At 35.7% G+C, this 15,518-nt stretch overlaps 1 long non-coding RNA gene across 1 annotated transcript in view; it reads right to left on the reverse strand.

Moving 5' to 3' along the window:
- LOC118019351 overlaps positions 1 to 15,518 on the reverse strand; it is a 61,781-nt gene that overhangs the window by 15,452 nt on the left and 30,811 nt on the right. Inside the window, exon 3 of the long non-coding RNA XR_004681664.1 lies at positions 7,691 to 7,795. This is a non-coding gene — a long non-coding RNA (uncharacterized LOC118019351). The remainder of the gene's footprint in view (positions 1 to 7,690; positions 7,796 to 15,518) is intronic.

Raw genomic sequence — 15,518 nt, forward strand, 5'->3', positions numbered from 1 at the left:
GAAGAGGCATGGGTTGATGACAGCCATCTACAAGCCAAGGAGAGAGGCCTAGAAAGATCCTTAGAAGGTAACACTCTGCAAAGACCTTGATTTTGGGCTTCTAGCCTACAGAACTCTGAGAGGTAATTTTCTGTTGTTTCAGTTACCCAGTTTGTGATACTCTGTTACATACAGCAGCCCTAGCAGACCAATATACAAATCAAGTTTAACTTTATTGAAAAAAGTTAAAAAATAAGTCTCAGGTCTTAAACCTATTGTCATTTTCATCATACTTGAAAAATAAAAATATTATTCTCTATGAACATTTTCAGTGTGGGATTTTCCTTGATTTTTAAGACAAACTTTTACTTTTTTTTCATTGTCTCTGAAACTGGATGTATCTTGCAATTGATGGCAATTCATTGTTCATTTGGACTCATTTTTTCTTCTTTTTAGTAATCCATAAATTAATGATGTGTCTTATAAAAACAGCATCTTAAGTTTAATGAAATACAGTATTATGTATATATATAAATGTCCATTCATTTTATTTAATTTTTAAATTATTATTCAGCCATCAAAAAAAATGAAATCTTATCATTTGCAATGACATGGATGGAACTGGAGTGTATAAGGCTAAGTGAAATGTCAGTTAGAGAAAGAAAAATACCATATGATTTCACTCATATGTGGAATTTAAGAAACAAAACTGATGAACATAGGAGAAGGGAAGGAAAAATAAAATAAGATTAAAAACAGAGAGGGAGGCAAACTGTAAGAGACCCTTAACTATAGGAAACAAACTGAGGGTTGCTGGAAGGGAGATGGCTGGGGGGATGGGGTAACTGGGTGATGGGCATTAAGGAGGGAACTTGATGTAATGAGCACTGGGTGTATATGCAACTGATGAGTCACTAAATTCTACCCATGAAACTAATAATACACTCTATGTTAACTACTTGAATCTAAGTAAAATCAAAAATAAATAAATGTTCATTCATTTTAAATTACCCGCATTACGTGCGCACACGCACGTGCACACAAACGCACACACAGAAAGAGAGAAAGGATGGAGGGACAGAGAAAGAGAGACTAATAAAAGACAAGCAAAAAAATGAGTAACTTAAATACAATTGCAGTACATGTATGGTATAGTATGAAGCATAGATAATGGAGTAATTATTAGAGATAGACTAAAGGAAATCTTTTTGATGGAATAGATTGAGATGTGTCTTAAAGGGTTAACAGGGATTTTCCAAGTGGACAAGGTATAATATAGGGGACTGGAGGGCTGAAGGTAAGAGATAATTTAGGGTGTATGTTCCTAAAAAAGGAAAACATTTGAGCAAAGATGAGAAGCCATGTAGCATATTTAGAGGATCTTAAGTGGCTTTCAATATGATGAAGTAGAGAATAGCAAAGGTAAGTAGAAATCAGTCAAAGGAGAACTTGCATAGAATGAGAAAATTAGAGAATGATCTACAGAATGTATAATATTCTGGATTAGTTAGCAGATTTTCAGGTTTTACATAATGGAATACCCACTGAATGTGGCTCAAACAATATGGATTTGTTGTTACATATAACAAGGAGTCAGTGGACACTATTAATTCAGCTGGTCAATAGCATCAAGGTTCTAGATCAGTTTGTGATTCTCTTGGATTTCACCAAAGAACACCAGAATTCTGCTCAGATCTAAGTGCTACATGCCCATGTCTACAAGAACACAAGATGAGAGCCTTTCCTTTAGTGCAACTCTGTTTACTGTGGAGGGGAATCTTTGTCAAAAGTCTCCCAGGAGATTTGCACATGGATATTGTTGAAAGAATTGGATCACAGTCCTTTATAAACAATAATTTCTAAAGTCTAGAGCATATTCGCCAGAGGAATGTCCACATTCCTTAACTACTGCCTAATAACTAGACAAAATTGGGGTTTGGATACCAAGAAATAAGAGGTGAATTGACTAAGTAGTATCTGCCATACTTTGAAACTTCTGAAATTTGAAAAAAAATGCTAATAAAATAAGATTTTACTCTTCACGACTGGACCTCAGTGTAATTTAAAACTTAAGAGCTCATCCATTTGGTCTGTAATTCTCTCAGTGAATATTATTCAAGCACTAAACAAATGCCAGGCATTGTAGAAGACAGAGAGGAATCAGAAAAAGAAAAAAGCACTTAAGCAGAAGAGCCAGAGATTGATGTTTACAATGAAACATAGAAGATAAGGCAGGTATGAGGCTACAGTGCAATTAGAAGGATGGCAAATGTCGTGAAGAAGATACAGCTGTATGCCAGAGCTGACTTGCGAGAACCAATTATGCACCACCCATCACAGATCTGCATTTACTGCCACCCCGTTTGTAGTCTGAAATTGTCCATGATGGAACAATTTACACCAAAGAAATGGGCAAATCCTACAAATCAGGGCTTTTAAATTTTTTTGTTATTGTTTTTCCTCAGTGAGCCAGTTGTTACACATTTCTCAGCAGACCAGTAGAGATATAGATACAGTACTAAGAGCGTGTTTTTCAGGAGGTAAAGATCAATTATTTTAAACTTATCATCTCATCAAACTCAAACAATCATCAAAGGAATGAAGCCAAATTTGAACTGAGTTTCTGACATTAAACATTCGTAAAATGCCCTGTAAGCTTTTCTCTTCTGCTCTGTTGTCTCTGTACCTCTGTGTGCTTCTTGAGATGGGCTAACCATGAAGACAGAAAGTCATGGAAATCTCCAAGAAAATCTTTACAGGAAAGTATAGTCTCTCCAGGTTTCCTACCCAATTCAGCAAAACAGGTGTCCTGGGTTTCAGAAAGCATATTGCTAAAGAGATATCTTCCAGCCTCTCAGCTGCCTCTGTATTTACACTGTCTTCTACACACAATCTCAAATTGTGAATCTTTTCCATATGGCAAGATTTTCTTACTGCTTTTCACAAAGAGCACTGAATACTGTCTGCACTCCAAGAAGCCATGGCCTCTAATGGCCTGCGGGGGCTTTAAAGGCCATCTTGTCCTCCTCAATTTTTACAGAGACCCACTCTTACGCCAGTTTCCTTAAGCAGAGAAGGTCATCCTGATTTGAAGATACGTGCAAAAGTCCATAATTTGCCTTTACTTGTGCTTACAAATAACAAGCCTACATAGATATGAAATTCTTCCTCAGATCAACTTAAATCTAACATTTTAGAATTCAAGCTCTTATTTGCTACCCTGTGGGGATTAGAAAACAGATGGCAACCATCCTTAGTGTAAGAGGCATTTAGACAGATGGACCTCCTTTTTCTGAAACATTCTGGGTGAATTAAATTTTATAAAATGAATTGATTTCTATTTGGGATATCCCTTGTGTGAGAGAGAATCTGTTTGGAAGATGAGGAATCCTCTTGTGGAATGATTGATTATCCCTTGTCTTGGGTTTTGTAAATATTAGTATTCAGATACTGGGTTTTCTTAAATCAAGGCCTGTCTCTATGTTCGAAGGTGCATTATAAATCATCCTTACAGGGCAAATAATCTCTGTTCCTTTACTCCTTCCTCATAGGTATCATTTTCTTACTATTTTATCATCTGTCTTTCTAGATGCAAACCTATATATATTCATTAACAATTTAGTGACTTGATATACTTTCAGTGAAAGAAAAGCAAATATACAGGGAATGTATATGACCTGGTTAGTCCTATAAAATTACAGCAGCCCAATCAACCTATAAAAGAAATAATATTACCTAACAGTTCACAGCTCTTTGTATTTTTTATATACATTAGGTCACTAGATTTTCACAACAAACCTGTGGGATGAACAAGGAAAGTATTATCAATTGTATTTTCTGGATGAGGACATTAATATAAGCACATGTAGACTGACTTACTCAGAAAGCAAGCTTAGGGCATAGCCAAATGTAGGAAGGTAACTAATATTTTTGGTGCACCAACTTTATACCAGACACTGTTCTCAAGAGCTCATCCATTTTCACAACAAATTTATCAATTATTTTCATCTTCAGTTTACAGATGAAAAAACTGAGACCCAGAGATATGAAATACTCCCATGTTTGCATAGCTAATATATGAGAACCAGCATTCAAACCCAGGTCTGTGTGACTCCAAAGTGTGGGACCAATAGGCACAGTTTGACCTAAAAGCCTAGGAGCTCCTACTTTAACCTAGGAGCCAACAGTTCTGGCAGCAGCTTCCTCATCTCCAGGTTGCAGCTAAGGTGATAGATTTTAGAGTCATGGCAGATGCTATAATGAAGGTAATGAGATCCTGGAAACTGAAGTTGGTCCAGCTTCTTGACAATAGCAGAGGTAGCAGTTCTCATGAAAGGCCAATTTTATAGTGGTTTGGGGAAGTCATTTCTAAAGGTCTACCTCCTCAATGATGTTATAAACCCCTACTTTTGCGTATTGAATCTCTTTCTATTTGAAATAGAGTGGTCTTTGTTTTCTTCAACTAAACCCTAGGTGTTAACAAATCTAATACCCTTTTCATATGTATAACTAGTCAAAACCTCCAAAAAGCTTCAATGTTCCCACATCAGTGAAATTAGAACATTGTTTTTATGTTCTGGGTCTCATTCAATGTGAATATGAAAGAAGGACCTCCTGATTTCTGTAGGTTTGAGTCTCAATCATAGATACAATGCGAATGGTAAGATGATTGTTTAAAGGGGCAATCCCAGAAAAAAGGATTCCTGAAGCCATACTGAAGACCTGCAACTATTATTTTTTTTCCTTTTTTTTATTATGTTATGTTAGTCACCAGTACATCATTAGTTTTTGAGGCAGTGTTCCATGATTCATTGTTTGCGTGTAACACCCAGTGCTCCATGCGATATGTGCCCTCCTTAATACCCATCACCAGACCTGCAACTATTAGATATAGCTGTATGTAGCATCACTGCTTGTGGAAAAGTCAAGAATTATTTTTAGAGAGGAGATAAAGCTACAGCCAGGAAGACAACAGCTTAGAACTGGTCTATAGAATGAAGTAAGTATGGAAATGATAAAATGAAGGACAAATTTAGTAGATGGGATAGCCAAGTGATGAATGAGATGAGGATGAAGAATGAATTAAGGCAATTGCTTAGAAATGTCAAATATGTTAATTGAGCACCCACTGAGCAATGTACTAGGTTCTGAGGATAAAGCAGTGAAAAATCCAAACTCAGTTATTGTTCTTGTGAATTAACCATCTATCAATATCCATCCTATTCATAGTGGCTAAATTAGTCACTAAACTTTCAGGATCTTTTTAATCACATGCTAATCACTCACTCTACTATTTCCATGTCCTGAATTTGCTATCTTGAACCACACTTCATTTGTCTTCATTTATAGGTCCAATACACTGGTTAAAAAGTACTCTGGTTTTCTCTCTCATCATGTTTTCCAAGTTATACTTCTATGTAAATGAGAGAGTTCTCTCTAAACTTACAAGTAGATTCAAAATCCAGTTAATGTGATTAACTGAGCAGACAGAGGTGGCCTAACCACCTTCAACTACCTTTCAAGCTCATGCAGTGTGTAAGTGAAAAAGTCTGAATTTGCACAGTTCATACTAAGCAAATTCCATTTGAGAAATAATGGGGAAAAGTGTAAAACCTGGAAAACCTATGAGACCACAGGTAAAAGCGAGTAGAAATCTACCCTATAGTTGTATTTCCACAGTCCAGAGCACAATTTGAAAAATCAAGCAAAATTCTTACTGAAAAAATAGTTTATGGTTTATAAAATTAAAACGACATGAGGAATTATGCTACCATAAGAATCAGCAGATCCAATAAGAGGGAAGAATTCTAACTCAAGCATCTGGAAGTAACTATAAATTGAAAGGGATCATAAAGTAAATACTTTAATTATGTTCAAATATATTAATAAGAAATAATGTTAACAATAGGGAAAACTGGCTGAGGAGTATAGAGGAACTCTTTGTACTATATTTGCCATTTTTCTGCAAATCTAAACTATTCTAAAATTTAAAATTTTATTTTTAAATAAAAATGAGCACAATTCCTAAGACAAGAATAAAACAATGAAACCAAAGCACAATTAGTAAAACAAAAACAAAAACTTAAATTCTAGAAATAAAAAGTAAAGTAATTGAAAGAAAAAATTTAAAATTTATTAAACTATATATTAGACAGTTGAGAGTATTAGTCAACCTGAAGACAGAGCTCATAAAATTATCCTAAAGACATCAAAAACAAAAGTGCAGAATATATCAAGGAGATAATTTTAAAAATGGAAAGAAGAAATAGATAAGCTGCAAAATACACTAATTAGGAATTTAAGGAAAAGAGAATGACGGGAATGAAGAAAAGACATAGATGCATAGTTAATGGCTGCAAGTTTTTAATAATTTAAGAAATATATGAATCTTGAGATGCCTAAGTAGCTTAGTTGGTTACCCATCCAACTGTTGGTTTTGGCTCAGGTCATGATCTTGGGTCATGGGATAGAGCCCAATGTGGGGCTCTGTGCTCAGCACAGAGTCTGCTTGAGATTCTCTCCCTCTCCTTCTGCCCCTCCCCCTGCTCACACGTTGACACACGTTCTCCTTCTCTCTCTAAAATGCACAAATAAATAAAATCTTTTAAAAAAAGAAATATATGAATCTTCATTAGATATTGCATAGGAGCAAGGTGACAAAGTATCAAGGAGATAAAATCTACCAAAGAGAAAATGCAGATTGTCCCCAGAGGATCAGTAAGATATTCAATTAGCAATAGCAGATATTAGATGATAACAGATTTAGTGCTGAAGAGAGACAACAAAAACCTAGAATTCTATACCCAACTATATTAATCTGCTAGGACTGCCATGACAAAATACCACAGAAAAAGTGGCTTTATTTTCTTACAGTTCTGGAGGGTGGAAGTCCAAGATGTCATCAGGTTTGGTTTCTCCTGGACCCTCTGTCCTGGACCTTCTCTCCTCCCTCATGGCTACCTTCCTGCTCTATCCTTTCATAGCCTTGCCTCTGTGTGTGCATATTCTTGTTATATCTTCCTCTTCTTATAAGGATACTAGTCATGTTACATTGGGGCCCCACCCTCATGACCTTATTTAACCTTAATTACCTCTTTAAATGCCCTATCTCCAAAGAGTAACAATGGAGCTTAGGGTTTCAGGGTATTAAATTTGATAATACCATCTCAACAGCTATTCAAGAATAGGAGTAAAATAAATATTTTCAAAAACATAAAGTCTAAAAATGTTTTCCATCTACATACCCTCATTTAAAGAACTACTAAGAGATACAGTTCGGTGAGAAGAAAGTTTAATTAGAAGATAAAAGAGAGATGCAAGAAACAAAGGTGAAAAAAAATAAATCCCTAAAATATGTTGGTAAATCTCAATACAAACTGACTCTAAAATAGAAAAAAGAGACTTATAAATGAAACAATTGAAAACAAGGCAAAATAAGATGCTGGTTATCACACATAAAATGGAACGGGAGAATTTGAATAGAAGATAGTCTTGACTTTCTTATTTGAGGATGTAGCTGTAGAAACTATATCATATCCATATTATGTTACTATATAGATATTTGGCAATGTGACTAAAGTTTCATAATTCCCAGCTGCCTCCTGAGACTAGGTATATGTATGAATATCTTGTCAATTAAAAGTAAATACTGTGTATGAGATGTTCAGGAAGATTTCTTAAGGGGATATTATTCAGCCTTGTGTAAAATCACCTTTGCCTTCATCTTCTCCTTCTTATTCATGGAATGGAGCATAATAGTTCAAATTCCAGCAGCCATATTAGATAATAAAATGATCTTGAAGATGGAAATCACACCCTAGGAAGACAGAAGAGGAAAATAGAAATGTTCTAGGTACCCAGTGACCATAAATCTGCCATGCTAGCCCTATAATTTCCATTTCTGAAATTATTTTATGTATAAATAAACTCCTATGTTCAAGCTGCCACCATTTTGGGTTTTCTCTTAAACATACCCAAAACATAAACTTAACTGATAAACAGATGTGGGAAAGACACAGATCAACTTTAGAATTTTAAATATACCTGTTTACCAGGAACCACTAAAGTAGTAGAAATAGTATGTAAAACTTCTCAACCAGAATTGACATAAAAATGTAGGGGTGGAGGGTTCTTGAAGTATTAGATAATGTGCTTGAAGAAAAATTAGAAAAAGAAATAAAAATGGCCCTAATAATTATAATGACATTTAGGTCAACTATGCATGTAAAGAGTTCTAAAATAAAATTGTTTTATGAAATGTAAGCATGGAAAAGGCAATATATTTAAATTATGCTAATATTTTATACAATATATAATTTAAAAATATGTGTGTAATTAAATTTGTAAATTAAATATGTTATCCTGCCAATAAAAACACACCAAAGCCAAGTCAGCTCCATTTGTTATTATAGTCTAGGACCCCATTCATTTCTCTTCTAAATTCATTCTTTTTCCATTACCATCCTTGGACTTGACCTTTTCACTTGTTTCCAGACCTTGTTTACTTACCTTTGAACTTGTTGATTAATCTAAGTTCTTTTGGACTCACTCTTGGCACTCAAGTTTCAGGTTTGCAGTTAGGTCTATGGATCACCCACTGTTAGTCAATAGCTACTATTTTATATTTGTTTCTAGAATTTAAGCCCTTAGCCAACATTCTCAAGGTTATAGGACTTGGGGAAAAAATTAGTTTCTATCAGGTCATGATGGCGCTAAAAGGAACTGGCTTTATGATCACACTAATTTGATCCAAAGAGAGATATGAAGCATATGTTAAGCAGTTAAGAAAAAAAGGTGTCCAATTAGAAATATAGAAAAAGACATTAACAGGTAATTACAAAAGAAGTCATACAAAGGGCTAAAATACATATAAAAATATATTCAGCCTCTTTAGAGATTTTTAAAACTACAAGTTAAAATAAGACTGGTTATCTTTTACCCTTTTAGGTTGGGAGAAGTTAAAAATAATGGTAGCTATACTTATGGTGAGCATAGCATAATGTTACAGAGAAGCTGAATCACTATGTTGTACACCTGAAACTAATGTAACATTGTATGTCAACTATACTCAAATAAATGTAATTGCTTCTATTCTGTTTTGACAAGGCATGGAGTGGGCACTGTCATGTACTGGTAAATAGCAACTAGCTATTTACTGCAGGTGATTCTTTCCTCCAATGTAAATAGCTGGGTAATGTATTTCCATTTGTACACAGTTGTAATTTGACTAAGTTCTTGATAACAACATATGGCAGAAGTAACATATGTGACTTCTAAGCCAGGCCTATAGCATCCCCTGTTCTCCTCACTCCCACTTCCAACACACATAACCCATGCACCCACTTTCTTCCTTCCCTAACTGTTGGCTGGATTTATAAGTTCAGAAGGACTTCAGTAGCCATATATTGAAGTTGGCAGACTCCATCAAACTGGATCTCAATGACTGCATGGACTCCCACTGTGAAATCCATGGCTAAATGAAGCTATGAGTAAGAAATTATTTCCCTTTCGTTAAGCCACTGAAATTTGGGTTTATCAGTTTAAACAGCTAACATTGCCTTAAAACATGCATATGTTATAGGTGGGATTTTAAATTTATAATAAAGGGCATTCTGGCAATGTGCATACCATTTAACCCAAGAATTTCACATATAGATATTGATTGTAAGGAAATAAACAAATAAATGTAAAATATGTATGTATAAGGATATTAATTTAAGCATTGTTTATAATAGCAAAAAGAAAAAAAAGAGAAATTAATTAAATCCCATAGAGAATTGGCTAAAATGTCACTGCATAAACATAATGGATATGTCTTCATTCATTTACTTAGCAAATTTTCAATATATGCCATGTGACATATCTATGTGATGGATACTAGGCAACATAGTAGAAAAAGATAAGGTACCTGCCATTGTGAAACCTATAGTTCAAAAACTTAGACAGACATTTACAATGTAATTTTAAAATTTGAATTATAGTAAGTTGACACAAAGGAAAAGTATGGGATGCTATGAAAGCATATAATAGGGAATATATAACCTAGGCTGTTGGTCAGGGAAAGCTTCCTATATTAACAAATATGCCATAAGATCTAGCAATGTTGAATAAAAATGATCTGATTTTCCCAATAATAATATTTCCTACTGGCCACTGACCAAAATGCATTTAACTTACTTGAATATATAAGCTTCTAATGATAGAGATGAAATAATCAAATGCTTACTCAATATTCTATGTATTAATTTACTTAATCACATGTTATAATGCATTATGCAAAATAATAAACTACATTAGAAATATTGCTTTGTTCTACTTTGTATTCATGGAATACCAAGTCAGACTGCCTGGTATTGAATTCTGGCTCCATTACTTAATAGTTGTGACCTCAGGCCAGTTTTGTCACCTGTAAAATGGTGATAATAATAGTTGTTGCCTCTAGGGTTGAGTGGAACTTTCACCCCTAAAAAATAAATATTTAGGACAACTGCCTTGGCACATAGTAAATGCCAAATAAGCATTAGCTATCACTATTGGTTTCTGGAAATGCATCTTACACCCTAATATCCAGGTTATCAACAGAGACACAGAAGAAATGTGACAAGCATCTTTATTTTTGCCTAAATTATGTGAGATTATTTTACAACTGTAAGATGCTGTCACTGGAAATTTTATTCCAAGTAACAAATATCCATTTGCATGCCATTCAGCTGGTTTTCATTCATTTATCCTACAAGCTTATATTCATTATCTACACAATGAAGCAACTTACTGTTGTGTCCTTCCTCTTCTTTACCTTCTCTTCCTCCTCCCTGCCTTCACCACTTTCTTCTCATTTTTTAAATGTAATGTTTATTTTTATCAAAGTAAGAACTGTTCATTGTATCTAAAGGTAAATATTACTGAGAGGTTTTTTTTTAGTAGACATCACAGGTTTCATTCCTCTTTGCTCTTCCATTCCCCTCCCATACCCAATGCATCCTCAGTCCACTTGCTAGAGTAACCCCCACCAAACTTTTCATTCATTTAGCAGATTCATTCCCCACTTTGGCACTTAATGTCTTACTTCTAATAACATGATTACATTGCTTTTTTTTTTTTTCCTACTTTAGACACTATTTATTGACTTCCTATATGGAAGATAAGATTTAACTCTGTTTTACAACCTGCCCCACCAAACTATGTTTCCTCTATTTGCACACTCCTAAGATGCATAGCTACCAACAATTTTAAGTGAATAGTCAACATGTTTATGACCATTCAATCACTGTTCATATCTAAGACACATATCTGAGCCACGTAGAGTATTAAAATTACACTTCCAATATCATATAAATTAAATTTTTTCTTGGAGTAATCGTTGATTTAGATTTTTCTTTCCCAGATTTTTCCAATGATCAGTTCTTAAATCAGACCTAACCTCCATCAAAAGTATTACATTCATTTCAATATAAGTGTATCAGGTAATTTGTCAGTTTATGAATCAAATATTCCAATATGAATTGGCTCAATGTACCATTAGTGGTCACTCTCAGACACACACAAGGAAGTTTAAGTTGTGCTTTTTGTGTCCTACTTAAAGACTTTTTGCTTGCCACAAAGATTTTCTCCTATACCTTCTTTTAGAAGGCATATAGTTTTAACTTTTATAATCAGGTCTATGATTCATTTTGAGTTAATTTATGAATATAGTGTGAGGTAAGGATCAGATCATTTCACTAGAGAATCCTATCAAACCTTTAAAGAAAAATTAACTCCAATTCTACACAATCTCTTCCATAAACTAAAAGAGGAAAAGACACTCTCCAATTCATTTTATGATGCTCATATTTCCCTGACACCCAAACCAGGCAAAGACAGCAGAAATAAAGAAAACTACACAACAATATCCCACATAAACATAGACACAAAAGTCCTTAACAAAATGCTAACAAATAAAAATCAGTAACCTATAAAAAGAATGATACACCATGACAAAATGGGGTTTATTCCATGGATGAAAAGTGGTTCAACATTGAAAAAAATCAATCATATTAAACTAATTTCTTCAAATATTTATTTATTTTTCTTCTAGTAACTTGACTGTTAACTCAGAATTTTATATTGGTTTGAAAAGGACATGTATCTAGGATTTACGACATAACTGCTCACTTACCTAAGAGCTGACTTTTATTTGTCCAGAAATTTGGACACTCCAATAGGCCAACCTAAGAACTAAAGACAAACACAACAAAAACTAAAACAAAAAATGGGGGGAGAAGGAAGATGGCGGAGGAGTAGGAGACCTAAATTTCATCTGGTCCCAGGAATTCAGCTAGATAGGGATCAAACCATCTGAACACCTATGAACTCAACAGGAGATCAAAGAAAAGAATAGCAGCAACCCTCTGAACAGAAAAGCGACCACGTTCAGGGAGGTAGGACATGCGGAGAAGTGAATCGAGGTGATATTTGGGAAGATAGACGGTGGGGGAGGGGGCCTCCATCAGCCACTACTGGGAAGTGATAGAGCAGCAGGGCACATAATCAGAAATTTTAGAAGTCAGCTCTGCTGAGGGATGTTGCTCCAGTGGCTAAGCAGGGGATGGAAACCTCGCTGGGACAGTGTGGTCTCAGGACCCTCGAGGTCACAGAAAGACTTGGGGTGCCTGAGTGCAGCAGAGCTCCCACGTATTGCAGTGGGGAAGTTGGCTGCAAAGATGGAGCTGAGGAGCAGACTCGCAGCTCGGGGTTGCCATAAACCATGATCCATGACACAATCGGGCCACTGCTCCTCCAGCAGGGACCCAACAAGCGGCTGATCCAGGGAGACCCCCCTTTCTCCCCTGGGAGGAGTGGCACGGGAGCGCACCACAGGGATCTGCTGGGTTTGGAGACTCCAAACGGGGTCGGGTGCCAGAGATAGAAATGCTCGGTCACAGGCCAGGTGAGCACAGAGTGTGGCCGGAGACCGGGGAGACAGGAGTGATTGCCTGCTTTTCTCTGGGGGCACACTGAGGAGTGGGGCCCGAGTTCTCGGCTCCTCTGGGGCGGAGATTCAGAGGCCACCATTTTCACTCTTGTCCTTCAAAGCTGAAGGGGAAGTTTGCAGGCAACAAAACTCCCCAGAGCAAACTCCGAGCAGATTACTTAGCCAGACCGGCAAGGGCGGGGCAATCCCGCCTGCAGCAAAGACATTTGGGAACCATAGCAACAGGCCCCTCCCCCAGAAGATCAGCAAGAACAGCCAGCCAAGACCAAGTTTACCGATCAATAAGAATGGCAGAACTCCAGCGCTAGGGGAATACTGCACATAGAATTCATGGCTTTATTCCCATAATTCTTTAGTCTTTCAAATTTAAATTTTTTTTAACTTCCTTTTTCTTTTTTTTTTTAATTTTCTTTTTCCATTTTTCAACCAACATCTTATCAATCCCTTTTTAAAAAAATCTTTTTTATTTTTCATTTTTAGAGTCAGATTCTATCCCTTCATAGTAGTTAACCTTATTTTTGGTATATATATATATATATATATATATATGTTGTTCTCTCTTTAAATTTGGGATACAGTTTCTTCTAACAGACCAAAATATACCCTAAATCTCTAGTTTATGGCTTTGTTCTAGTCTCCTGTCTGATCACATTCTCTTCCTTTTTTTTTTTTAATCCTCTTCTTTCTTTTTTCAACCAACTTCTTATCTTATAAATTCCTTTTATAAAATCTTTTATAATTTTCATCTTTACATTCCTATCCATCCTTTCATTGTATTTACCCTTATTTTTGTATATATATAAATCTTTCTTTCTTTAAAAGTATGGGAGGCAGTTTCTTCTAACAGACCAAAATATGCCCAAAATCTAGTGTGTGGCACTGATCTATGCATCAGCCTGATCATATTTGATCATATTCTGTTTCTGTCATTGTTGTTGTTTGTTTGTTTGTTTGTTTTTATCTTTTTCTTTCTTTTTTTTCTTTCTTTCCCTTTCTTTTTCCCCAGTGTCAGGTCTCTTCTGATTTGCTTGGTGGATATTCTTGTGGGGTCATTGTTACCCTGTTAGCATTTTATTCTCTCATTCATCTGTTCTCCTCTGGACAAAATGACAAGATGGAAAAACTCACCTAAAAAAAGAACAAGAGGCAGTACCAACTGCCAGGGACCTAATCAATACAGACATTAGTAAGATGTCGGAACTAGAGTTCAGATGGCGTTTATAAAGATACTAGCTGGGCTTGAAAAAAGCATGGAAGATACTAGAGAAACCCATTCTGGAGAAATAAAAGAACTAAAATTTAACCAAGTCAAAATCAAAAAGGCTATTATGGGATGCAATCAAAATGGAGGCTCTAACTGCTATGATAAATGAGGCAGAAGAGAGAAATAGTGATATAGAAGACCAAATGATGGAAAATAAAGAAGCTGAGAAAAAGAGAGATAAACAACTACTGGATCATGAGGGCAGAATAAGAGAGATAAGTGATACCATAAGACAAAACAATATTAGAATAACTGGGATCCCAGAAGAAGAAGAAAGAGAGAGAGGGGCAGAAGGTATATTGGAGCAAATTATAGCAGAGAACTTCCCTAATTTGGGGAAGGAAACAGGCATCAAAACCCAGGAGGCACAGAGAACCCCCCTCAAAACCAATAAAAATAGGTCAATACCCGGACACCTAATAGTAAAACTTACAAATCTCAGATACAAAGAGAAAATCCTGAAAGCAGCTCAGGAGAAGAGATCTATAACCTACAATGGTAGAAACATTAGATTGGCAACAGACCTATCCAAAGAGACCTGGCAGGCCAGAAAGGACTGGCAGGATATATTCAGAGCACTAAATGAGAAAAAGATGCAGCCAAGAATACTATATCTAGCTAGGCTGTCATTGAAATAGAAGGAGAGATAAAAAGCTTCCAGGACAAACAAAAACTAAAGGAATTTGCAAACACAAAACAGCCCTACAAGAAATATTGAAAGGGGTCCTCTAAGCAAAGAGAGAGCCTAAAAGCAACATAGACCAGAAAGGAACACAGACAATATACAGTAACAGTCACCTTACAGGCAATACAGTAGCACTAAATTCGTCTTTCAATAGTTACCCTGAATGTAAATGGGCTAAATGCCCCAATCAAAAGACACAGGATATCAGATTGGATTAAAAAATAAGACCCATCGATATGCTGTCTACAAGAGACTCATTTTAGACCCAAAGGCACCCCCAGATTGAAAGTGAGGGGGTGGAAAACCATTTACCATGCTAATGGAGACCAAAAGAAAGCTGGGGTGGCAATCCTTATATCAGACAAATTAGATTTTAAAACAAAGACTGTAATAAGAGATGAGGAAGGACACTATATCCAACTTAAATGGTCTATCCAACAAGAAGATCTAACAATTGTAAATATCTATGCCCCTAACATGGGAGCAGCCAATTATATAAGGCAATTAATAACAAAAGCAAAGAAACACATCGACAACAATAAAATAATAGTGAGGGACTTTAACACCCCCCTCACTGAAATGGACAGATCATTTAAGCAAAAGATCAACAAGGAAATAAA

This window comes from Mirounga leonina, unplaced genomic scaffold (assembly GCF_011800145.1).
Source record: "Mirounga leonina isolate KUSES-001 unplaced genomic scaffold, KU_Mleo_1.0 Mir_173, whole genome shotgun sequence".
Classification (NCBI taxonomy): domain Eukaryota; kingdom Metazoa; phylum Chordata; class Mammalia; order Carnivora; family Phocidae; genus Mirounga; species Mirounga leonina.